At 32.7% G+C, this 15,929-nt stretch overlaps 2 long non-coding RNA genes across 3 annotated transcripts in view; one reads left to right on the top strand and one right to left on the bottom strand.

Moving 5' to 3' along the window:
* LOC123544903 (uncharacterized) overlaps positions 1–15,440 on the bottom strand; it is a 43,841-nt gene extending 28,401 nt beyond the window's left edge. Inside the window, exon 1 of the long non-coding RNA XR_006685193.2 lies at positions 15,162–15,440. This is a non-coding gene — a long non-coding RNA (uncharacterized LOC123544903). The remainder of the gene's footprint in view (positions 1–15,161) is intronic.
* On the top strand, positions 5,872–12,937 carry LOC123544904 (uncharacterized). Of its 2 annotated transcripts, XR_008370504.1 has the most exons (3): positions 5,872–6,224; positions 6,456–6,577; positions 7,211–12,937. It is a non-coding gene; the product is annotated as an uncharacterized LOC123544904 (long non-coding RNA). The 2 variants fall into 2 exon arrangements; XR_008370503.1 differs by having other exon boundaries at positions 5,872–6,577.
* Positions 15,441–15,929: the final 489 nt, after the last annotated feature.

Here is a 15,929-nt window from a genome sequence, read left to right as displayed (position 1 = left end):
CAAGATTCCAGATGACAAAAAAGGGGGCCTCCGTGGCCGAGTGGTTAAGGTCGCTGACTTCAAATCCCTTGCCCCTCATCGATGTGAGCCTCACTCGGAGCGTTGAATTCTTCATGGGAGGAAGCCATCCAGCTGGCTTACGGAAGGTCGGTGGTTCTACTCAGGTGTCCGCTCGTGATGAAATAATGCTCGGAGGGGCACCTGGGGTCTTCCTCCACCATTAAAGCTGGAAAGTCGCCATATGACCTATCATGTGCCGGTGCGACGTTAAATCAAAAAAAAAAAAAAAAAAAGATGACAAAAATTATGTTTACTACCTATAAGATATGATAGCATCATAGTACTGAGTAACCGAGCTAGTTAAAAGCTAATGTCTTCAGTATATCAGTAAAAAGTTAATAAGATTATTTAACATTCAACGTACGGACTAGACAACAGTAGGAAATATAATTATGTTTGCATCAGAACGATATTTTTTAAAGTCAATATACTCATTATATGTAATCAAAGATAGCTGAAACTATTCAATAATATAATCATAAAAGTATCACAAAACAAATAGATACTTATGAAATACAATGCAATAAATCATATGGACAAAATTTTAGAGATTTATCACCAATTATGAACATTATTTTCTAAGGGATGGTTTCCTTTTCTCTAAAAAAAACCGGTTTAATTCATTCAGGTATAAATCATACCTAAATCTAACAATAAAAGAAGAAATGTCATATTTCTTAATGTAATACGAGGAAGTTGTATCTTTACTGTCTAATATTCGTTCGTAAAAGTTGTAAAAGATATCTGATGTATATCTTTCACTAAATAAGTGTTTCTCAATTACGAATCTTAAACGTAGAAATCCTCTTCATAACTTAACTTGATATTTAAGGTAAATGTGTTTGAAGACTAAATGGCATGTATAACAATCATTTGTTAAATTGACTTAGGGTTTTAAGAGAGTAGTACAAAGTTGACTGTGCAAAGCTAAACCGTGTTTAGGTGTGTACTATTTTAAACATATACATGTCAATTATATGGTTTCGTAGATACTGCTAATATGTCTTGTATGTATAAATAGCTTATTATAAATATATAAATAAGTTCTCCCTCACAATCTGTACAGCAAAGATTTAGTTATAAAAAACTAAATTTCGTGTATTTCTACGTTCATACTTTTAACATTTGCTGTAATTGTATGTCAGACTATTCTAAAATATTAAAACAAAACTATTTTATTACATGTTTTTAGTAATCTATCGAAATATTAGAATGAAATATATATGGTATTTTCACAGTGAAAAATATCAAAATCTAATATAATTTTCTATGGTAAGATCCTATAAATTGATAAATTTAGTCAAAGCATGAAACGAAAAGAAAGTGTTTGTTTTACATGTAAGATCAAAACACCTTTCACCCATGAACACCATATCTTACATTTTCATCTGGTGTTCACCCTTGAAAGTTATTTCAATCTTACACTGAAACAAACAAATACCCTCTGTATATTAATAAGTAAGAGTCTAAAGAAAGATTTGAATATTTTTCTAGACGAAGAACTCTTACAGAGTCAACCAAATCGTTCACATTTCGTTTATATGAATTGCTACATTAAGACTGTATATAAAAAAACAGTTAACGTATGACGTGTTCAAAGTAAAATAAACACATATAACAACCATTACTTATTGCCATTTCAAAATATCAATTTAGTTATTGCTGACTTTGTTGATAAAGAAATAAATATGACAGACAAAATGTCTTTATGTCTTATATCATCTTTGTCTGAATTCCGTCCTGGAACCGATCAAAAAAAGGATCGGACACAAGACGTATTGATTTAATAATTATGTCATTTAATGAATAAGTGCGGTCGAACTGGAACAACAACAATCATAAGTGATTATATTATCTCCTATGTTCGTAAAACAGAAAATAAATTGTTGTTTCAATAGTATTCCTGTGACGATCCCTGTTAAATTCGATTTTGCGTGTCTGCAATTAACGTGCAGTACACATTTGTACACTTTTAGAAATATCGATTTGAAACGCAACTATATAACGGCGGAGTAAGTTGTTATTTTTTTTTTTTACATAATTATGCCCCTTTTTCAACTTAGAAATTTTTGGTTAATGTTTTGTATGTCAGCTGGTATCTCAGTAACCACTTGTGGTAATGGCTTGATACTTCACACACTTGTTCACACTCATAATCTGACATGCACTGTGCAGGCCCGATAACTCTACTTTGCATATTTTCAAAAATATGCCCCTTTTTCGACTTAGCAGTTTTTGGTTAAGCTTTTGTATGTAAGCTGGTATCTCAGTATCCACTAATAAGAATGGATTGAAACTTCACACACTTGTTCACTGTCATGATATGACATGCAATGCAAAGGTTCAATAACTCTGCTTCGCATTTTTACAAAGTTATGCCCCTTTTTCAACTTAGCAGTTTTTGGTTAAATTCTTATATGTAAGCTGTTATCTCAGTACCCACTGATGGGAATGGATTGAAACTTCACACACTTGTCTACTGTCATGAGCTGATAAGCACTGTGCAGGTTCTATAACACTGTTTTGCATTTGTACAAAATTATGCCCCTTTTTCGACTTTTGTATTCATTCAATTGACAAGGCTGTTGAATAGTCGAGCGTTGCTGTCCTCCGACAGCTCTTGTTATATATATATATATATATATATATATATATATATATATATATCTTAGTGTTGTTTTCGTATAGCATCTGTGATTATATGATGTGTATGTGAATATATACATGTATGTTTTTGTTCTATGTAATGATGTACATGATGATGAGACTGAAATAAATTATCTTATCTTATCTAAGTTAGCAAATTTCTGATCCTTATTCTGCCAAGGAACGCTGGAGCAAGTAATTACAAGTAAGATTTAACTAATTTTCAAAGCCTCTCTATTTGAACAGGTTATGTGGGCACAGAATAATCTTTAAAAAAAAGCCAAACTTACTACATACCGAATAACTATTCTTGCATACCAGACGGGGATTTCCGGTAATTTTACCGGTGCTGGAAAAATCCATCTTACACCCCGGGGTGTAAGATGACTCTCGTGCTTTAAATGACGTATTACGAACTACATGTATGTAGAAGATTTATGTAGTTATTTATATTTTATTTCGAAAAACGGAATAAAAATCCAGTACCTTGACAGTTCCTCTTTGTTCCTGATAGTATATTTCTCGATTCAAAACACGTTATTTTATCAAAAATTCATAACGTTACGCTGCAACTGATTAAACAAAACCGGAACTAAACATTGTTATTTGTCTTTGAAACGTCATGAAGTCTTTCCTGTTTACGTACGTTGCTTTCCCGCGCTTTGTTTACATACGCTGCAATAAGAAATAGTTCTTAAAAGAAAGCCGTACGACTGATTTTATTTTTATTATTATATCTTGATATTGGTATGCAAGAAAAAGATTCTGTCACTGGTTATTGGTGCAGCTGGGAATATCCGGCCCTCGGGTAACTGTTTAGGCGGTAACTCGGTAGGAACCTCGTTACCGCCTAAACAGTTACCCTCGAGGCCGGAAATTCCCATCTGCACCTATAACCAGTGAAAGAATCTAATATTATTACTGATCATCAATAGTTCTTTACTAATAGAGAGTATAGACAATGATCTGTAAGATGATCCTTAAAATTTTATAAGCATAAAAATAATGGCAGACTCGGTCTGACGGAGTGTGTTAATCTGAGGTAAAGAAACATGTTTTTTTGCAACCCCCTCAAGTCCGTAGTTTCAGCTTAAGTAGGATACTTTTACAATAAAAATGAATGGACTACATGATACCGAAGTGTCAGAAAATATAACAACATTGAGGTCAAATACGGGTTAATGTTTTACAGGCACCACATGACACTTTAGGTAGTTTTGCATGAGGTCCTAATTTTTCAAATCAGTCTAGAAAAAAATCATGACAGGTTCCCCACAGTTGGTCAAATGAAGAAAAAAATTAAGTTTAACGCTTTCTGCGCAGACTGAGGGCATTGTGTTTCTTTCAGCAGGTATTGTGTTTCTTCCAGCAGTTTATTTACTGAATTTTCTAAGAATAGTCTGAGAGGTTTTGAAAATTCCAGGTTTAATCAAATTCTACATTGTAGAAAAAAATTATCCGAACGCGTAGAATTACCTTAAAAGATACACAACTGTCACTGGGCCAAAAACCATAATGTAAAAATGTACTATAAAAGAGAAATCTAAATAAAACAAGAAAGACCATAACTCGATGAAGCACTAAAAATCAGCGAATCTTCAAAACACATATACATAGCCTCATACATGTTTTTCTAAAAGGTGAAGTAATACCTAGAATGTTAATTTTGAATAATCATTCTGACAATATCTTCTTCATAAAAATGCAACAGTGTAAAGCACAGTTACCAAATTAAAAGTTGATGTATGAGAACATTTTTTCCCATTTTCCTTTCCAGTTTTGTGTTAAAAACGTATTTTTAAACGCAGTAAATATAAACCCCTTTTCGCGCTACATTACATATAACGAAGATTATATCCTTGTGCCAAAGCAATTTGTTATTATATTAAGACTATATTACACTGGATATGATCACATACGGTTTCGGGAAAAATAAACGTACTCCAAGAAACATCTTGACGGTAATAGAATAAATAATCATAACAGTACCAAAGCTGTAAGTAATGTGCAACTTCTGTCGTAAGTAATAATCTTAATTCTGTCTGAACGGACACAAACTTAATAACTGTGTTTGTCCTATGCAATTCCACGAAGAAATCGTGACGCATGTCTACATTTTCTGTAACTGTACAATGATTTAGGCTCATTATTTTCTGTAAGTTTTCAGCTTATAATTGATGACATTGCACTAAACTGTAATGCAGGTGATGTGTTTTTGTGTTTGTATTTACAACAAGATTTATTAGAAATGTTTCTGTATACTTGAAAGTGTCATTAAAATTTAAATCACATAGAATTACACAGAAAGTAAGATTCTGAAAGGCTAACGTTACAACATAAATCTAGGCTAATCAGGCTGAGTTTTGACCTTGAACATTTTGCAAAAGAAAATAAAATTACACTGTGCGAAAGAACATAATCGCAATAACTTTCTACAAAAAGTTGCATAAAATCGACCTTGCAAATTTTAACAAAAACAAACTTGAAAATTCTGCTAAACATGAAATTTGCCGATGGCCAAACGCGAACACCATACTAGCGTGTTTCTGTAAGCGCGTGGGGGAAAAATGACGTCATACGATAACTTCCGCACCGCCATATTTTCAATTCCAAAGATGTAAACAAAATTGCGCAGACAGTTTGATGCTTTGAACAGAGAAATTTTAAGCTGTAAGTTGTTTTTATATATTAAAAACATGTTTATGTGAATAAAAAGAGCTGCATAGATATTGACAACTGCCTAAAATTCTTGTATCGATTTGAAATCAATCGTACGATCTAGAGGTCAACGGGTAAGATATCACATGGTGTCATTGCAATTGACTGTGACTCAATGCAGACTTGGAGCGCCGGTATAAATTACAGTCTCCGGTACATACCGGATTAACTAAATTTGAACGAAAATATCTTAAATGTATATATTTTGTAACCATGGTGATACTAACCCTAACCTTTAGTCAGTATTTTATGCATATTGTACACTAAATGCATGCGTACATGCAAAAATATGCATATTTTTGCCGTGCGCTAGAACGATAATCACTTTCGGGCATGCGCAGAAGACCGCTCCAAGTCTGCAATGAGTTACATCGATTGCAATTTGTATAATATTTTTTTTAAACAACGAGAATATATAAAAGTTTAGAAAGATCAATATTGATATTTTAACTTGAAATTATTAGAAAAGAGCCGAAATTTGAAAAAAATGCATTCTTTTAACAAGAGTTTTGTCAGAAAAATAAATGTACGGAAGCGGATAAGGGCCATTTTACAGATGAAACAACTTTATAATTTATTGAATCAAGTGCCACATGGATCGAATTTACTTGATTTCCTGCATGTTTTCAACAAGGTATTTGTATTAATAATATTTTTGTGAGTTTGTACTGACTGATTTGATTTAAACTTACTGTTTTTTTCTCATTTAAGATGACAACTTGAGCCGGTTGTGTCTCGTCTGAGTGTCTGATGCCCATTAACTGTATCTACTAATGACTGGTTAGCGCTTGCAAATGAATGTAAGTTTACGTCAAATAGAATGTACAATTTAAAACTGTGAAATTCTTTGAATTTCCGTATACTTAATTACCTTTAAGAAAAAAAGTAAATATAATTTTTCTCTAAGCAGACTGTATAAGACTGAATGAAAGTTTTTAAAGGAAGTTTTGGATAAAACTTTAATTGTGATAAATTGCACCATATTACTCAATAATAAGATATGGAACGACAATATGCATTTTATTTTACAGTTAGACACGTTGATCCTGTATGACAGATATGTTGTAGAGGGAAGATTGCGGTACTGCTTATAACGAAATTGTTTGAACATGTCCATTGAAAAGATAGGCGGTGCACATTATATTAAATCTAGGTAATTTCACACAAGTTTCTTGTTCATATACAACATGTTGATTCTGGATAGAGCATTAACACTGATTTATCTACTTCAGTGTAGCTAATTTAATACCTAAGTACAATCTAAAATACATTAATGTGATAAACAGTGTAACCTCTCAAGAGCAAAGCAGTGTGTGTATGTAAATATACTTCTGTTCGTTTTGTACTGAAGGTGTTCAGAAAAACATCTTACAAAACATTGGTATATTTTAATTAACAGATAGACACATTGATCATGTAAGACAGGTATGCTGCAGAGGGAAGACTGATTACAACGAAATTGTTTGAAAACGTCCATTGAAATGATAGGCAGTGCACATTATATTACATCTAGGTAATTCAGTTACAACATGTTGATTCTGGATAGAGCATTAACACTGATTTATCTATATTTGTGTAGCTAATTTAATGCCCAAGTACAATCGAAAAATACATAAGTCATTAAATGTATAAACAAAGTAAACAATCTAAAATACATTAATGTGATAAACAGTGTAACCTCACAGAAGCGAAGCAGTGTGTGTATGAAAATATACTTCTGAACGTTTTGTACTAATGAGTTCAGTAAAAAACATATTACACCACAATGGTATATTTTATTTTACAGTTATGCATGCTGACTCTGTGTGACTGACATGCTGAAGTCGGAAAATGAGACGAGTGTGTTGGAGTACATTGTTTACCATATGTCCCTCTGAACGATTCGCACAATGCTATAAAGTTAACTAGGTAATAACACAATGTTTCAGAAATGTAGTTTTTTTTCTGGAGAAATAACCTATGGTTGAACTATAAAATATGTTTATCTGGCACTAAGAATTTATATGAAGCTGTCCTTGTTCTGTCCGATGTTGGAACACGAGTGAAGTTTTCTAAGGACACACCATTCAAATCAAACAAAGAGGCATTTCTAAGAAATACAGAAAACAAGCAAAATTTTCTATTGCTCCTCGGTGGTTTTCTGTCTGAAAATGGCATAAAAGTAATACATGCATCAGGAGATGCTGATTGTCTCATAGTACAAACGGCAATAACTTCTGCTGTCAATCATGACACTTTCGTCATTGGGGAGGACACAGATTTGTTGGTGCTACTTTGCTATCATGTCGGTAAAGTTTGTAAAAAGGTGTACTTTAGATCAGAGACAGAAGAAAAACAACTAAAGTATGGGATATACACAAAACACAAGACGTACTTGGAATGGAATTGTGTAGTATATTGCCATTCATACATGCACTAACAGGATGCGACACAACATCCAGAATAGGGAAAGGAACCGTTATGAAAGCATTCAGTTCTAATGCATACTTATGAGAAACCGCAGTAAACTTCATGAAAGCGCTGACAAATGATCAGATATCTGAAACGGGTGAACAAGCTTTGATTTGCCTTTTTGGAGGTTTGCCAGAAGACAACCTAAACATTTTACGCTTTAAAACGTTTGCAACCAAGGTAATGAGAAGTACATCATGTGTACAAGTCTACACCCTGCCACCTACAACAGCTGCAGCAGTATACCATAGCTACCGAGTACACATACAAACACAGACTTGGATTGGAAATTACACACTAAACCCACTAGACTGGGGTTGGGAGATGATCAATAGCAAGTTGCTACCAATAAAAACAGACCTACCACCAGCACCGGAATCATTGCTTCAGATTATTCGCTGTAACTGCAAAACGAATTGTGGTTCCAGGCGATGCAGTTGCAGGAAACATGGACTGCAGTTTTCAGCTTGTTGTGATGACTGTAGAGGTACAAACTGCACTAACTATCCTACAACAGCTGACATTGATATAGAACACTATGAATAGGCTTTCCTGTTTTTGAGAAGTAAAAATCAAACGAGGGAATCAGTATGGAATATTTATTTAAAATTTATCATATAGTATGCTGAAAATATTTTTTTCTTCATCTTCTAAATAACATATATCCACAATATTTGATGTGTTGTGCACTTTGTATTTAATTAAAATTATTGCTGATGGAATGCAGCTATGATTAAATAAATATTGTCATGATTGTTAATGGTACGTCAGCATTATTTACCCTTTATATGAGAAAATATAACATTGTTTCATAAGTATTTTAAGTGGGTGGGGTACAATATAGACCCCTTGATCAAATTAAGTTGTTTAACAGTAAAGGAATAGCAGTATCAGCTTAATTTGAACAATGCTGCAGATATTGTTTCACGTTTGTTAGAATTGATGTGCTAATGTTTTGTAATGTTAAATCTGAGATTATTTTCATAAATGTATTTGTACTTTATTTATGTTTAAACAGTAGGCTTAAATGAATTTAAATCTACATGTAGTCAATACTTTCACTTTAGCAATTCCTTTAAACGTTTATAGACGTAGTATATATCATCTTGGCACACTGTGATAATGTTCATATCCATTGTACTGTGACTGATAAGTATTACATCTTTTGAATGAATGTAAATCTGTTTTAGACAAGATAAAACATTATTTTACATGAAAAACTCACTACTTTGTACAAAACTATCTGCATAACTGTGTATACCAGAAATAATGAAATACATTTCATTAAACTGTTTTCCAGTCTTTCAAAATGATTCTTATTTTAAATAATTATAGATGTCTAAATAATAAAAAAGAAATTGATATTCTGAGTTTTATATCTGTACTGTGCATTATAGCAAAGTGGGTGGGGTAATTTAACCCCTGTTTAAAAAGAAAAACAATGTATATATTATAATAAATTAAAGTAATCAAATTTGGAAATGTTGTTTAAAGCTAATCTGAGTGGCCATTTGCCCTTGAATATGAAAAAATGACGTAAACAGGGCTAACAATTGTAGATTTAGTAAAATTCAGTATAGCACAGCATTTTATGTTTGAATTTTGGTATGTGTGTTCGGGGACCATTTTACAAGATTTGGGCACTTGCCATGACATGCAACTTTTAGTTGGTGAAAAAAGAGATATTTCCCATGTCAAAACTACTTGAACCATTTCTTTTTGCGTGTACTTCAAGGTTAGGCCCTTTTTATGGCTAGCCTGATTAGCCTAATCTTGAAGTAGGAAACAACCAGTTGCAAACTCTTTTTGGCAATTTGTTTGGGTTGGCGCAACGTTGTTTTTAAATTAGTTGTTATGAAAAATAATTTTGCAGAATATAAAAGAAAAACTGTCTTTATAAAGAAAGAGTTCGAGATATTTATTTACCTGAAAGAGGCAAATGCGTACAAACGAGTACGATTAAAATGTCTATCTAATTTTGACTTTTTGTCTATTTATTACGCGCTTTTCATAACTGACTGAACTTACATTGATACAAGAACGTTGGGCGTAAGGGTGTTGCACATTTCATTACCTCTCATGAACAGACTCAATCAAACCGATTCTGGTATATTACTCGTATATTGCTTGGTTATGTTCTACCACTTAATTACTGATCCTTACTTGGTAAACTGTTGACTCACCAATAATGTATTTTCTTACTCAGTAGAACTACAAAAACCCTTCTAAGTCCAATAAAATCTGTATTATTAGAAAGGCATTCATTTTTTTTGTATTTGGTTGTATTGCTATCGTTCATTTAAGCGTGGAATGACACGCATTTTGCAAAAGAACTACTTTCATCAAAGCGATATCTTTGGTGAAAATGAGCTCGGATTTTTAATTTACAACTAACCTTCAAATAAAACAAAAAGATGACACGAATAACACCCGAAACCCACATGAAAAATGTAACAACTCCATGATAAAACGCACCAGCAGAATGATACTGAAAAGTCAAAAGATATCTATACACAGTAAATTTATACTTGTATTATAACACAATGTAAACTGATGCAAAATGATTGATCTTTCAGACATAAACAAAAACAAATGTACTAAATCTAAAAATCTTCATTATTCAAAACTGTCTCAATTTTCATTAACATAATACAGAAAGGTTGGCAAAGGTTTTTGCTTCCACGTTATGTTCTTATTCATTTAAATGATTTAAGACAAGTGGAATTATTTATGTATCAATCACAAAATATTCTACAAATTTTTCCATTAATTTTCTTTCAAAAATCATTCATCCCAACTCGGATAAAGATTGATTTTATATATGTGTTTTATTTTAGTGGTATATAATGTTTGGAAAGATCCTGTGTAGTGCAAAGTCAACTGCCTGTAAATAGCACTTATCCTTCCTAAGTTCACTGGATCATTGTCATGTATCATAAATGAATATTATTATTAATATTTATTAATATTATTATATAAAGTTATCTAAACCAAGCGGTGAACGTCCTCCCGGATGTCATCGTGTAGTGCTGCATATCATCGTTTGGCATGCCGTATAGAATTACAAAACCATCGTCTTGCAAACTAAAACATTTGCACGTTATATCAAAATGTACACGATCGTCTTGCACACTGTACTACTGGACCTCAACGCTTCGCGCTATGTCGAACGTCTCACCATGGTCTTTTAAACTAGATTACTACACGTAATTACCCTGGATACTTTAGTGCTCACATCATTGTCTTGTATGCTATATATTATGTATCATCTCCCTCCATACTACAAAGCACCATGCATACTACAGTACTACATATTATCATACTGCATACCAAGTTGTAGAACTCATGCTGCATATTATAATATTATACATCATCTTCATCATCATCCTGCGTGTCATATAAATTCACATAATCATTCTGCATACCATAGAACAACACATCATCATTCTGCATACCATAGTACAAAACATTATTATTTTGCATACCACAGTACTACACGCCATCATGCTGTCTACCATAGAACTACACATCGTCATTCTGCATACCATAGTACAAAACATTATTATCCTTCATACCACAGTACTACACACCATCATCCTGCATACCACAGTACTACACACTATCATCCTGCATTCCACAGAACTACACATCATCGTCCTATATACTACAATCCTACACATCATCATACATTTTAGAACTACACATCATCTTCATGCATACCATAGAACTTCACATCATTATCCTGCATACCATAGTCCTAGACATCGTCATGCACACCATATTACTACACATAATCATCCTGCATACCATAGAACTACACATCATCCTAATGCATACCTGAGTTCTACAAATCACCATCCTGCGCACCATAGTATTATGCACCCATATATTACTACACATCGTCATCCTTTATACCATAGTACTACACATCATTTCATTATTATAGCCCTATATTTCACCACCATGCATACAATGTACTACAATACTTCATTTCACCGACATGCATACTGTTGTATGGCACTATATCGTCTTGCAGCTGAAAGTTACATCATCGTCCTGCACACTAGAAGTTGCTATTGCTTCTGAAGTTTTGAGTTTGCTCTTTCTTTTGTATTCTTCTACTGAAACTATTCTATAAGGAATATCCCTACATCAAAGAAACAGTCAGGTCCCAGTTGTTCAAAATTGTACCGGGTGATTAAACTAGATAGAGACTTAGAGAAAAAAATTAATACGTGAGTTAAGGATTATGAACTCTTCAAAATCTTTACAGGTATATCAAACACCATACTGGTGCCTCCCACCTAGACTAATATTTTGAAGTGGTTAGTTTAACAGTCGGTTTAAGTTCCGAACAACTGAGACCAGAGATAGGAAGTATATTTTTATTTCTATCTGGCATTTTGTACCTCCAAGGAAACAAGATATTTTAAAAAAGGTGAGAAAAAAGAAACCTGTTACTCAATTAAATGATTCATGTAAAAAGAAGCAATGTCAAACATTGTTGTATCAACTGTATACTAGTATAAACTTGATGACCTTTAATCCGCATTTTGTATGTATGGTTTGAAAAAATGAAAAGAATATAATTCGCTATAAACAAATGGTTACATTGCAGACATGTTTTAACATAAAAGCATTTCGCCATGTTGTCATCAATATGAGTACATTAACGCATGTAATGTTCATAAACATATACTTATACCATATTTTATGGACAGATGTAACTTTGTTTATCGGGTTTTGATACAAACGAGTATCACAAAGGCATTAATGCCCAACAGTAAATCATACAAGAAAGAGCTGATAAAAAGGCCGACTCTAAAATGTATTTGCTTGATTTAATCGTTAAAAGGATTTCCATGCACTCAAACCAGATCTCGGTGTCATGCCATTAAATAACATGCAAGACAGATATATATTTAGGTAAATCTACATGACAAGCAGAAAAAGTTGATTACAGTATTTCACGCAAAAGTTTCTTTGAAAGCAAAAAGCTTTTTGACACTTAGTTCCTCGGTATCATAATCATGTCATCTGAATACGGCAATAACTACAAAAACATATCTAAAAGTACGTCTGTATCTTCATAAACAAGGTTTAAACACACATTGTGAATCGCTAAAGTGAAATCTTGTGTTCAGTAAGTGTAATGTTTATTGTTATGCTTTTTGTTTGTTTGATGTAAGCTTTTCCTTTAGGAAATTTTTAATGACATTGCTCATGCGTTTCAATACTGAAACATAACCACTTTTCCTGGATTTTGTACCAGTGCTGACTGGCCATCTGCATGTTGTATGGAATTTGTCCACATTATTATTCATATTTTACACAGAATACCAAGGGAATATAAAGCTATCTCTGGGCTAACATATAGTAACTCGTCTACATAAGTCCAATGTTCTTGAATTAAACGCAGAACAGACACGTTGTCAACAAATATGGATACATATTAAAAATTGAATTTGTCAAAAAAACTTAGCTCATTTTTAATTACTATAATTACGGGAGATATCAAGAATAAACATAAAATTTTACTTGGGTCAACGAAGTTTATCTAAAGGCACACTTATTTTGCCTATATTTTGTACACCGTATTGTTTTAAGAGGCATTCCCTGGCTCACCAGGCAGACAATAACAGACTAAGTTATTAATAAGTTATTTCGTATTTGATATTTTCATCAATATTTGAACCAGATAGTTGTAATATATACACACAACACATATAGCAAGTTTGTGATTTAAAAGTGGTATGGACCCGAGCTGTACTAAAACATTTAAACAAGTTTATTGTATATCATTATACGTAACAGTTCTGCTGAAAGCACTTGTTGAAATAATAGATAGCAGACATTATATAATGACACTAAATGTAAATACATTATTCCAGCTAAAAGCATTGGTATCATCATTCTCGTGATTTACACTATATTAGACGTGTTAAGCGACATTAGCTAAATGTAAGCTTTTAGTGATGTCTTTACTCAAATATCTGTAAAAACGATATGTACTTACGAAAGTAATTGTTAATCATCAAAACAAGCTACTTATTAATAAAACTTCCGATTGAAACACTTTTGTTGGCAAAAAAGAAAACATGAACAATACTCTGCAGTCACTTATGACAAACAGTAAATGGAAAAGAACTTTACTGCATTATACTCCAAGCCTTAAGACACCTAACATATATAATATAAACAATTCAATTGTGACATTTAATATACAGTATAACCCCTCTTAAAACACCTCCTGTTAGCAAAACACCTCCCTGAAAAACAATTTTTTTCCGTTAAGTATTAGTCTTAGCAAGTAACGTCTTCAGAGCAACTAACCTTTTCACAACAGATATTCTTACGACTTAAGGATGGTGTAATAGCCTATTTCATATCTTGTAACTGGATACTAATATTTAATTGAAATGTAGACACTTTAAAGACATTCAAAATTAAAAACGTTTCACGAGAGATTTTTTCGAATTTTATCATTTTTAGGGGAGATAATCGGTATTGATGTTAACATTGATGCCTATGAGAACTATATAATTTCTTTGATTATGAGAATCTGAGCTTGAGTTTCGAGAAAATTTTGCGATAGAAAGCTGCATTATATGATTCTGATACAAATATCAAAAAGAAATCTAAAATTCCCCGTAGGGAAAAGGAGAAAAAAAAATCTAGTTTTTAAGAGAGATAACTCATGAAAAACCAAACTTATCAGAGGAGGTAATCTAAAGGAAATTTTTGAGAACTTCTGTCACTCTATTACTTGTCAATATGCACCTTATTTCTATCGTTTGACATTTTCAAAGCTTACATTATCAAGTTGTATGTACGCTTTTGGTGAAATTGGGGTCTATTACGGATAGTCATCCTTAAGAGCGTAACAGAAACTGAACAGGATAGAATTTTAATGATGAAAAATCCCAAGATCTGGCAGAATTCGAAGTCGGGTCGCACGGGTGGATGGCCAATGCTCTAACCACTGAGCCAGAGTCGACTCTCTGACGCAGTTGTCAGAGATTGATTTTAAATATAAGGCTATGAGTAAGCGACCACAATACTTTCCCTCATAAAAGGAGTCATCATGTATGATGACGTGAATGCCATTTTGGCATAGAAAGTACCATTTAAGGCACAAAATAAAGTCCATTTCCCGGATAAGCCCCCACTTTCTGTTACGTTAAGGGTAACGATGGCTTGTTACAGTACGTAAATGTAACAGACAAACAAGCCAGCTACTATTAACAATAACAAAATTTTATTCATAAAAGTAACAATCAAAATACCTTAAGAATGTCAAATAGCCGTAAAATCTAATCTAATGTGCAATATTGTCCCAATCCTGTCCTGGTCAAATTTAAATCCAATCAGTATAATTTCAATAATATTTCACAATAGTTCAAAATTGAATTTAGTATATCCAAAGAATATATATCCTCTCTTCAAGGATATTTTTTTTTCAATCCACAATTTTAATGTACATCCTTCAAATGTTAAATATCCAATATGGTAATATTTTGTTATTAAGAAATACAGGAAAGTTTTAAATAAGACCTGTAACTGTTAGTTCCGCCCTTTCGTCAGACAGCTCCCTATTAAATGTATTATGGAACGTTCCAGAACTTTCAATCATGTAACATTTATAATACAAGCAACATTCTGGAAAAACCAAGAACAATCCAGACTTTAAAAATAATTAATACACCCTGTTTATCAGTATTGTGGTAGAACATTCTGGAACACCATACAAAATAGAGAACTTATTTACATGATGTCTCAAAACTAGGTAAAGTAAAGCCAGCCTAAAGAGGGAATGACACATACATAACAATACATTTTAGTCTTCCCGGCTGTATTTGCTCAGGAAAGGCTGCATCATGCATAATAGACAGCGGTATCAACAAAGTAGACACTTTTATGATAAATGAATCGAAGCCTCGAAAAATCCGTATTGACTGGCCTGTGAAAAATATCAAATATGGTTTTTATTTCACTGTAGAATTATCCAGTGTTTTATTCTGTTATATTTTATATATGTAAATGACAAATATGTA

This window comes from Mercenaria mercenaria, chromosome 1 (genome assembly GCF_021730395.1).
Source record: "Mercenaria mercenaria strain notata chromosome 1, MADL_Memer_1, whole genome shotgun sequence".
In the NCBI taxonomy this organism is placed as follows: domain Eukaryota; kingdom Metazoa; phylum Mollusca; class Bivalvia; order Venerida; family Veneridae; genus Mercenaria; species Mercenaria mercenaria.
The sequence above is the reverse complement of the archived record's forward strand: the minus strand, read 5'-3'. Positions and strand labels throughout refer to the sequence as shown.